Consider the following 12,119-nt stretch of genomic DNA (forward strand, 5'->3'; position numbering starts at 1 on the left):
ATACATCTGTAACATCAGCCACAGCACAGCCAGCATAGAGACACCCACTACTGCTATCTCACATCTGTAATACCTCACAGTCCTGTGTATACATCTGTAACATCAGCCACAGCACAGCCAGCATAGAGACACCACTACTGCTATCTCACATCTGTAATACCTCACAGTCCTGTGTATACATCTGTAACATCAGCCACAACACAGCCAGCATAGAGACACCCACTACTGCTATCTCACATCTGTAATACCTCACAGTCCTGTGTATACATCTGTAACATCAGCCACAGCACAGCCAGCATAGAGACCCCCACTACTACTATCTCACATCTGTAATACCTCACAGTCCTGTGTATACATCTGTAACATCAGCCACAGCACAGCCAGCATAGAGACACCCACTACTGCTATCTCACATCTGTAATACCTCAGTCCTGTGTATACATCAGTAACATCAGCCACAGCTCAGCCAGCATAGAGACACCACTACTGCTATCTCACATCTGTAATACCTCACAGTCCTGAGTATACATCTGTAACATCAGCCACAGCACAGCCAGCATAGAGACACCCACTACTGCTATCTCACATCTGTAATACCTCACAGTCCTGTGTATACATCTGTAACATCAGCCACAGTACAGCCAGCATAGAGACACCCACTACTGCTATCTCACATCTGTAATACCTCACAGTCCTGTGTATACATCAGTAACATCAGCCACAGCTCAGCCAGCATAGAGACCCCACTACTGCTATCTCACATCTGTAATACCTCAGTCCTGTGTATACATCTGTAACATCAGCCACAGCTCAGCCAGCATAGAGACCCCACTACTGCTATCTCACATCTGTAATACCTCACAGTCCTGTGTATACATCTGTAACATCAGCCACAGCTCAGCCAGCATAGAGACGCCCACTACTGCTATCTCACATCTGTAATACCTCACAGTCCTGTGTATACATGTGTAACATCAGCCACAGCTCAGCCAGCATAGAGACACCCACTACTGCTATCTCACATCTGTAATACCTCACAGTCCTGTGTATACATCTGTAACATCAGCCACAGTACAGCCAGCATAGAGACACCCACTACTGCTATCTCACATCTGTAATACCTCACAGTCCTGTGTATACATCTGTAACATCAGCCACAGCACAGCCAGCATAGAGACACCCACTACTGCTGTCTCACATCTGTAATACATCACAGTCCTGTGTATACATCAGTAACATCAGCCACAGCTCAGCCAGCATACAGACCCCACTACTGCTGTCTCACATCTGTAATACCTCACAGTCCTGTGTATACATCTGTAACATCAGCCACAGCTCAGCCAGCATAGACACCCACTACTGCTATCTCACATCTGTAATACCTCACAGTCCTGTGTATACATCTGTAACAACAGCCACAGCTCAGCCAGCATAGAGACACCCACTACTGCTATCTCACATCTGTAATACCTCACAGTCCTGTGTATACATCTGTAACATCAGCCACAGCACAGCCAGCATAGAGACACCCACTACTGCTATCTCACATCTGTAATACCTCACAGTCCTGTGTATACATCTGTAACATCAGCCACAGCTCAGCCAGCATAGAGACACCCACTACTGCTATCTCACATCTGTAATACCTCACAGTCCTGTGTATACATCTGTAACATCAGCCACAGCTCAGCCAGCATAGAGACACCCACTACTGCTATCTCACATCTGTAATACCTCACAGTCCTGTGTATACATCTGTAACATCAGCCACAGCACAGCCAGCATAGAGACACCCACTACTGCTATCTCACATCTGTAATACCTCACAGTCCTGTGTATACATCTGTAACATCAGCCACAGCTCAGCCAGCATAGAGACACCCACTACTGCTATCTCACATCTGTAATACCTCACAGTCCTGTGTATACGTCTGTAACATCAGCCACAGCACAGCCAGCATAGAGACACCCACTACTGCTATCTCACATCTGTAATACCTCACAGTCCTGTGTATACATCTGTAACATCAGCCACAGCACAGCCAGCATAGAGACCCCCACTACTGCTATCTCACATCTGTAATACCTCACAGTCCTGTGTATACATCTGTAACATCAGCCACAGCACAGCCAGCATAGAGACACCCACTACTGCTATCTCACATCTGTAATACCTCACAGTCCTGTATATACATCTGTAACATCAGCCACAGCACAGCCAGCATAGAGACACCCACTACTGCTATCTCACATCTGTAATACCTCACAGTCCTGTGTATACATCTGTAACATCAGCCACAGCTCAGCCAGCATAGAGACACCCACTACTGCTATCTCACATCTGTAATACCTCACAGTCCTGTGTATACATCTGTAACATCAGCCACAGCACAGCCAGCATAGAGACCCCCACTACTGCTATCTCACATCTGTAATACCTCACAGTCCTGTGTGTACATCTGTAACATCAGCCACAGCTCAGCCAGCATAGAGACACCCACTACTGCTATATCACATCTGTAATACCTCACAGTCCTGTGTGTACATCTGTAACATCAGCCACAGCTCAGCCAGCATAGAGACACCCACTACTGCTATCTCACATCTGTAATACCTCAGTCTTGTGTATACATCTGTAACATCAGCCACAGCACAGCCAGCATAGAGACACCCACTACTGCTATCTCACATCTGTAATACCTCACAGTCCTGTGTATACATCTGTAACATCAGCCACAGCACAGCCAGCATAGAGACACCCACTACTGCTATCTCACATCTGTAATACCTCACAGTCTTGTGTATACATCTGTAACATCAGCCACAGCACAGCCAGCATAGAGACGCCCACTACTGCTATCTCACATCTGTAATACCTCACAGTCCTGTGTATACATCTGTAACATCAGCCACAGCACAGCCAGCATAGAGACACCCACTACTGCTATCTCACATCTGTAATACCTCACAGTCCTGTGTATACATCTGTAACATCAGCCACAGCACAGCCAGCATAGAGACACCCACTACTGCTATCTCACATCTGTAATACCTCACAGTCCTGTGTATACATCTGTAACATCAGCCACAGCACTGCCAGCATAGAGACGCCCACTACTGCTATCTCACATCTGTAATACCTCACAGTCCTGTGTATACATCTGTAACATCAGCCACAGCACTGCCAGCATAGAGACGCCCACTACTGCTATCTCACATCTGTAATACCTCACAGTCCTGTGTATACATCTGTAACATCAGCCACAGCACAGCCAGCATAGAGACGCCCACTACTGCTATCTCACATCTGTAATATCTCACAGTCCTGTGTATACATCTGTAACATCAGCCACAGCACAGCCAGCATAGAGACACCCACTACTGCTATCTCACATCTGTAATACCTCAGTCCTGTGTATACATCAGTAACATCAGCCACAGCACAGCCAGCATAGAGACACCCACTACTGCTATCTCACATCTGTAATACCTCACAGTCCTGTGTATACATCTGTAACATCAGCCACAGTACAGCCAGCATAGAGACACCCACTACTGCTATCTCACATCTGTAATACCTCACAGTCCTGTGTATACATCAGTAACATCAGCCACAGCTCAGCCAGCATAGAGACCCCACTACTGCTATCTCACATCTGTAATACCTCAGTCCTGTGTATACATCTGTAACATCAGCCACAGCTCAGCCAGCATAGAGACGCCCACTACTGCTATCTCACATCTGTAATACCTCACAGTCCTGTGTGTACATCAGTAACATCAGCCACAGCTCAGCCAGCATAGAGACACCACTACTGCTATCTCACATCTGTAATACCTCACAGTCCTGAGTATACATCTGTAACATCAGCCACAGCACAGCCAGCATAGAGACACCCACTACTGCTATCTCACATCTGTAATACCTCACAGTCCTGTGTATACATCTGTAACATCAGCCACAGTACAGCCAGCATAGAGACACCCACTACTGCTATCTCACATCTGTAATACCTCACAGTCCTGTGTATACATCTGTAACATCAGCCACAGCACAGCCAGCATAGAGACACCCACTACTGCTGTCTCACATCTGTAATACATCACAGTCCTGTGTATACATCAGTAACATCAGCCACAGCTCAGCCAGCATACAGACCCCACTACTGCTGTCTCACATCTGTAATACCTCACAGTCCTGTGTATACATCTGTAACATCAGCCACAGCTCAGCCAGCATAGACACCCACTACTGCTATCTCACATCTGTAATACCTCACAGTCCTGTGTATACATCTGTAACATCAGCCACAGCTCAGCCAGCATAGAGACACCCACTACTGCTATCTCACATCTGTAATACCTCACAGTCCTGTGTATACATCTGTAACATCAGCCACAGCACAGCCAGCATAGAGACACCCACTACTGCTATCTCACATCTGTAATACCTCACAGTCCTGTGTATACATCTGTAACATCAGCCACAGCTCAGCCAGCATAGAGACACCCACTACTGCTATCTCACATCTGTAATACCTCACAGTCCTGTGTATACATCTGTAACATCAGCCACAGCTCAGCCAGCATAGAGACACCCACTACTGCTATCTCACATCTGTAATACCTCACAGTCCTGTGTATACATCTGTAACATCAGCCACAGCACAGCCAGCATAGAGACACCCACTACTGCTATCTCACATCTGTAATACCTCACAGTCCTGTGTATACATCTGTAACATCAGCCACAGCTCAGCCAGCATAGAGACACCCACTACTGCTATCTCACATCTGTAATACCTCACAGTCCTGTGTATACGTCTGTAACATCAGCCACAGCACAGCCAGCATAGAGACACCCACTACTGCTATCTCACATCTGTAATACCTCACAGTCCTGTGTATACGTCTGTAACATCAGCCACAGCACAGCCAGCATAGAGACCCCCACTACTGCTATCTCACATCTGTAATACCTCACAGTCCTGTGTATACATCTGTAACATCAGCCACAGCGCAGCCAGCATAGAGACACCCACTACTGCTATCTCACATCTGTAATACCTCACAGTCCTGTATATACATCTGTAACATCAGCCACAGCGCAGCCAGCATAGAGACACCCACTACTGCTATCTCACATCTGTAATATCTCACAGTCCTGTATATACATCTGTAACATCAGCCACAGCACAGCCAGCATAGAGACACCCACTACTGCTATCTCACATCTGTAATACCTCACAGTCCTGTGTATACATCTGTAACATCAGCCACAGCTCAGCCAGCATAGAGACACCCACTACTGCTATCTCACATCTGTAATACCTCACAGTCCTGTGTATACATCTGTAACATCAGCCACAGCACAGCCAGCATAGAGACCCCCACTACTGCTATCTCACATGTGTAATACCTCACAGTCCTGTGTGTACATCTGTAACATCAGCCACAGCTCAGCCAGCATAGAGACACCCACTACTGCTATCTCACATCTGTAATACCTCACAGTCTTGTGTATACATCTGTAACATCAGCCACAGCACAGCCAGCATAGAGACACCCACTACTGCTATCTCACATCTGTAATACCTCACAGTCTTGTGTATACATCTGTAACATCAGCCACAGCACAGCCAGCATAGAGACGCCCACTACTGCTATCTCACATCTGTAATACCTCACAGTCCTGTGTATACATCTGTAACATCAGCCACAGCACAGCCAGCATAGAGACACCCACTACTGCTATCTCACATCTGTAATACCTCACAGTCCTGTGTATACATCTGTAACATCAGCCACAGCACAGCCAGCATAGAGACACCCACTACTGCTATCTCACATCTGTAATACCTCACAGTCCTGTGTATACATCTGTAACATCAGCCACAGCACTGCCAGCATAGAGACGCCCACTACTGCTATCTCACATCTGTAATATCTCACAGTCCTGTGTATACATCTGTAACATCAGTCACAGCACAGCCAGCATAGAGACCCCACTACTGCTATCTCACATCTGTAATACCTCACAGTCCTGTGTATACATCTGTAACATCAGTCACAGCACAGCCAGCATAGAGACTCCCACTACTGCTATCTCACATCTGTAATACCTCACAGTCCTGTGTATACATCTGTAACATCAGCCACAGCACAGCCAGCATAGAGACACCCACTACTGCTATCTCACATCTGTAATACCTCACAGTCCTGTGTATACATCAGTAACATCAGCCACAGCTCAGCCAGCATAGAGACACCCACTACTGCAATCTCACATCTGTAATACCTCACAGTCCTGTGTATACATCATGAACATTGAGTAACATCGGCCCCTCACGCACATTTACAGCTGGTCTGACCTACCGTAGAAACTGTAAATCTCGTTGCTCGCAGTGAGTACACAAGCTACGTATGCCTTTTCAGTGGCTAATTTATGCACGCCTGCGTTTCTCTGACCACTCCCCCGTCACCCCCCCAAATGCTCACGGCCTATTACTTACTCTGCGATGATTTTCATTCTGCTTCAGTGATCGCAATGCTAACTCACTCACGTGCGCTGTATACGTATGCTCAGTACGCACCATTGCTTGAACTGTGTATGCTGTCGCAGTTGCGGTTTATGCTGAATCCGGCCGTTTGTACCTTTCATGTGACTCAGAATGATGGCCGCAGTTGCTGTAGCAGTGTCACCACACTGTTCATCTCTATAGCTGCACACACACGTAAAGATTTTCTGTCCAACCATCCAACTAGGTGATTGGTTGGAATGAGAATCTGGTAATGTATGGGAGTAACTGATGATCAGCAATTTGCTCCTAAATGCCAGAAAATAGATGAAAATCGTCGGTCAGACAAGTTTATTAAATGTTTGTTCTTTGAACAAATTGTTTAGATCAGTTTTTGTCCATTTACCGGCGTTTGGGAGCAAATTGCTGATTGTCATTTACTTTCATACCAACCAATACTAATTAACTAGTTGGATGGTTGGACTGAAAACATTTCTGTGTGTATGCAGCTATAGATTGTTAGCCTCTATTTCCCAGCCTCATATGCGCTGACATTTGTATTGTTACATAAAATGCACGTACAGAAAGCAGTGGAACCACATGTCAAGTTCAATCGCATTATTGCACGGATGGCGCAAATTTCAAGATATTCACGTTAATCTGTTAATTCTCCATAGCATTTAATACAACTTTTTTTAACTCGACAAGCAGACAAAGCTCAACTTACTCCGGGCCGGCCGGCCTTTGCCTGTCAATCAGACTGAGACATCGAAGGGACTGCGTGCGATTTACGCAGGACCCATTCTGCAAACTTACAGAATGGATCCTGTGCACGTGCAGATTCCCGATTAATAATGCAATCTTGAATCAGCCCCTTAGTTCAGAACCACTGTCACACTCAAATGATTAATTAGGCATTTAGGTGTTTTTAATTAGCTTAATTTGGCCAATAATGATATGTAGTTTTTTGGGTGAAATTCTACAAAATGCCAAATAATGGGTTATAAGATGTTGGACAGGTATACTGGGTTGCTGTGAGTGGGACAGGTATACTGGGGTGCTGTGTGAGTGGGACAGGTATACTGGGGTGCTGTGTGAGTGGGACAGGTATACTGGGGTGCTGTGTGAGTGGGACAGGTATACTGGGGTGCTGTGAGTGGGACAGGTATACTGGGGTGCTGTGAGTGGGACAGGTATACTGGGGTGCTGTGAGTGGGAAAGGTATACTGGGGTGCTGTGTGAGTGGGACAGGTATACTGGGGTGCTGTGTGAGTGGGACAGGTATACTGGGGTGCTGTATGAGTGGGACAGGTATGTTGGGGTGCTGTATGAGTGGGAGAGGTATACTGGGGTGCTGTATGAGTGGGACAGGTATGTTGGGGTGCTGTATGAGTGGGAGAGGTATACTGGGGTGCTGTATGAGTGGGACAGGTATACTGGGGTGCTGTATGAGTGGGACAGGTATGGGAGGGTGCGCTATGAGTGGGACAGGTATACTGGGGTGCTACATGAATGGGATTGGTATACTGGGGTGTTGTGAGTGGGACAGGTATACTGGGGTGCTGTGAGTGGGACAGGTATACTGGGGTGCTGTGTGAGTGGGACAGGTATACTGGGGTGCTGTGTGAGTGGGACAGGTATACTGGGGTGCTGTATGAGTGGGACAGGTATACTGGGGTGCTGTATGAGTGGGACAGGTATACTGGGGTGCTGTATGAGTGGGACAGGTATACTGGGGTGCTGTATGAGTGGGCAGGTATACTGGGGTGCTGTATGAGTGGGACAGGTATGGGGGGGTGCGCTATGAGTGGAACAGGTATACTGGGGTGCGCTATGAGTGGAACAGGTATACTGGGGTGTTGTGAGTGGGACAGGTATACTGGGGTGCTGTGAGTGGGACAGGTATACTGGGGTGCTGTGTGAGTGGGACAGGTATACTGGGGTGCTGTATGAGTGGGACAGGTATGTTGGGGTGCTGTATGAGTGGGACAGGTATGTTGGGGTGCTGTATGAGTGGGACAGGTATACTGGGCTGCTGTATGAGTGGGACAGGTATACTGGGGTGCTGTATGAGTGGGACAGGTATGGGGGGGTGCGCTATGAGTGGAACAGGTATACTGGGGTGCGCTATAAGTGGAACAGGTATACTGGGGTGTTGTGAGTGGGACAGGTATGTTGGGTTGCTGTGAGTGGGACAGGTATACTGGGGTGCTGTGAGTGGGACAGGTATACTGGGGTGCTGTGTGAGTGGGACAGGTATACTGGGGTGCTGTGTGAGTGGGACAGGTATACTGGGGTGCTGTGTGAGTGGGAGAGGTATGTTGGGGTGCTGTATGAGTGGGAGAGGTATACTGGGGTGCTGTATGAGTGGGACAGGTATACTGGGGTGCTGTATGAGTGGGACAGGTATGGGGGGTGCGCTATGAGTGGGACAGGTATACTGGGGTGCTACATGAATGGGATAGGTATGTTGGGGTGCTGTGAGTGGGACAGGTATACTGGGGTGCTGTGTGAGTGGGACAGGTATACTGGGGTGCTGTGTGAGTGGGACAGGTATACTGGGGTGCTGTGTGAGTGGGACAGGTATACTGGGGTGCTGTGTGAGTGGGACAGGTATACTGGGGTGCTGTATGAGTGGGACAGGTATGTTGGGGTGCTGTATGAGTGGGTCAGGAATTCTGGGGTGCTGTATGAGTGGGACAGGTATACTGGGGTGCTGTATGAGTGGGACAGGTATGGGGGGGTGCGCTATGAGTGGGACAGGTATACTGGGGTGCTACATGAATGGGATAGGTATACTGGGGTGTTGTGAGTGGGACAGGTATGTTGGGGTGCTGTGAGTGGGACAGGTATACTGGGGTGCTGTATGAGTGGGACAGGTATGTTGGGGTGCTGTATGAGTGGGTCAGGAATTCTGGGGTGCTGTATGAGTGGGACAGGTATACTGGGGTGCTGTATGAGTGGGACAGGTATGGGGGGGTGCGCTATGAGTGGGACAGGTATACTGGGGTGCTACATGAATGGGATAGGTATACTGGGGTGTTGTGAGTGGGACAGGTATACTGGGGTGCTGTGTGAGTGGGACAGGTATACTGGGGTGCTGTATGAGTGGGACAGGTATGTTGGGGTGCTGTATGAGTGGGTTAGGAATTCTGGGGTGCTGTATGAGTGGGACAGGTATACTGGGGTGCTGTATGAGTGGGACAGGTATGGGGGGGTGCGCTATGAGTGGGACAGGTATACTGGGGTGCTACATGAATGGGATAGGTATACTGGGGTGTTGTGAGTGGGACAGGTATGTTGGGGTGCTGTGAGTGGGAGAGGTATACTGGGTTGCTATGAGTGGGTCAGGAATTCTGGGGTGCTGTATGAGTGGGACAGGTATACTGGGGTGCTGTATGAGTGGGACAGGTATGGGGGGGTGCGCTATGAGTGGGACAGGTATACTGGGGTGCTACATGAATGGGATAGGTATACTGGGGTGTTGTGAGTGGGACAGGTATGTTGGGGTGCTGTGAGTGGGAGAGGTATACTGGGTTGCTATGAGTGGGAGAGGTATACTGGGGTGCTGTATGAGTGGGACAGGTATACTGGGGTGCTGTATGAGTGGGACAGGTATACTGGGGTGCTGTGAGTGGGACAGGTATACTGGGTTACTGTATGAGTGGGACAGGTATACTGGGGTGCTACATGAATGGGATAGGTATACTGGGGTGTTGTGAGTGGGACAGGTATGTTGGGGTGCTGTGAGTGGGAGAGGTATACTGGGTTGCTATGAGTGGGAGAGGTATACTGGGGTGCTGTATGAGTGGGACAGGTATACTGGGGTGCTGTATGAGTGGGACAGGTATACTGGGGTGCTGTGAGTGGGACAGGTATACTGGGTTACTGTATGAGTGGGACAGGTATACTGGGGTGCTACATGAATGGGATAGGTATACTGGGGTGCTGTGAGTGGGACAGGTATACTGGGTTACTGTATGAGTGGGACAGGTATACTGGGGTGCTACATGAATGGGATAGGTATACTGGGGTGCTGTGAGTGGGACAGGTATACTGGGGTGCTGTGAGTGGGAGAGGTATACTGGGGTGCTGTATGAGTGGGACAGGTATACTGGGTTGCTGTGAGTGGGAGAGGTATACTGGGGTGCTGTATGAGTGGGACAGGTATACTGGGGTGCTGTGAGTGGGACAGGTATACTGGGGTGCTACATGAATGGGACAGGTATGGGGGGGTGCGCTATGAGTGGGACAGGTATACTGGGGTGCTACATGAATGGGATAGGTATACTGGGGTGTTGTGAGTGGGACAGGTATGTTGGGGTGCTGTGAGTGAGAGAGGTATACTGGGGTGCTGTATGAGTGGGACAGGTATGGGGGGTGCTGTGAGTGGGACAGGTATACTGGGGTGCTGTGTGAGTGGGACAGGTATACTGGGGTGCTGTGTGAGTGGGACAATTGAATTGCCCGTTAAGTGGGCGTGGAGTGCGCATACATGCGTTAAGTGAAATTACTGGGTGATATGCATGTTCATTTAACACATGGTAACAATAAATGTTATTGGGGCTAATTGAATTCAGCCCTAGGATAGATTCTTCTTCTTCTCTCTATATGTTGCAGCATAGTGCAGTGGGATGGCCATAAGAACAAGTAATACAACATACAGTACAGGGGATATTTCTACTACCGGGAGGACGGTCACATTCGCTGCCTATAAGTAGGGAGAATGCTGGAGAGCGGGATAGTGATGGTCAGGGCTAAGAGGGTAGTGGGCCTGTTCCGAGGAGCTCACAGTCTAGGGAACAAAGGCCCTCATTCAGAGCCACTCGCTAGCGGCAGTACGCTCGTTCCGAGCAATGTTCGCACATCTGCGCATGCGTACGGTTTTTAGTACGCATGCGCGAACCAGTCAGTGCGGCCGAAAATCGTTGGTACGCAATATAGCGAGGGCCTGCTATTTTGAGTGACAGAATGAGGCGTATGTGGGTGGTAACAGGGGAAGGTGCTTGAAAACGGGGAGTGGAGATCCGAACGCAGGCGTGCTTAAAGGTCAAAACGGGCGTTTTAAGGGAGTGCACAATTAATACAGCAGCGTCATTGACCACGTCACTGGGTTATTTTATAGCCAGAACTGCTCGCAAAATAGCGGTTGAAAAAACCAACCACAAGAATAGCGAGCAGTTCATACACTGTACGATGTACTCGATTAATCTAATAAATAGCGGACATGACGTATGGTGCGTGCGGCCAGGGGGCGTTTTTATCCAAAAAACGAGCGTATGTTTGGCACGCTCGTTCAGACTTAGAGGCGTGAACAGACTGCAATTTGCGAACGGATCATTTGAATAGCCACCCCTTGTTTTTGAACGAACTACCACAAATAGCGAACGGCTCTGAATCAGGCCCAAAGTGTTGTTATAACGCACACATGGGTTCTATAAGGTGTGTGGCCTAAACCTCGGCTATTATAATATACTCTGTTTTCTTTTAATAAATTGGATTATTTGTGTTTTGTGGATTTCCTCCTTATTTTCTTAATCTGGGTATTTTATGGTTTCTCATCAAATAGTCCCCAAATCATTTACTTTGTAACTGGAATAT

General features: G+C 48.2%; 1 protein-coding gene across 2 annotated transcripts in view; it reads left to right on the forward strand.

The window, feature by feature from the left end:
* The window catches only part of SBF2 (SET binding factor 2), an 805,041-nt gene that overhangs the window by 149,070 nt on the left and 643,852 nt on the right, over positions 1–12,119 (forward strand). The window lies entirely within an intron of this gene.

The sequence above is a fragment of the Taudactylus pleione genome, unplaced genomic scaffold (assembly GCF_031769625.1).
Source record: "Taudactylus pleione unplaced genomic scaffold, aTauple2 ptg000182l, whole genome shotgun sequence".
NCBI lineage: Eukaryota > Metazoa > Chordata > Amphibia > Anura > Myobatrachidae > Taudactylus > Taudactylus pleione.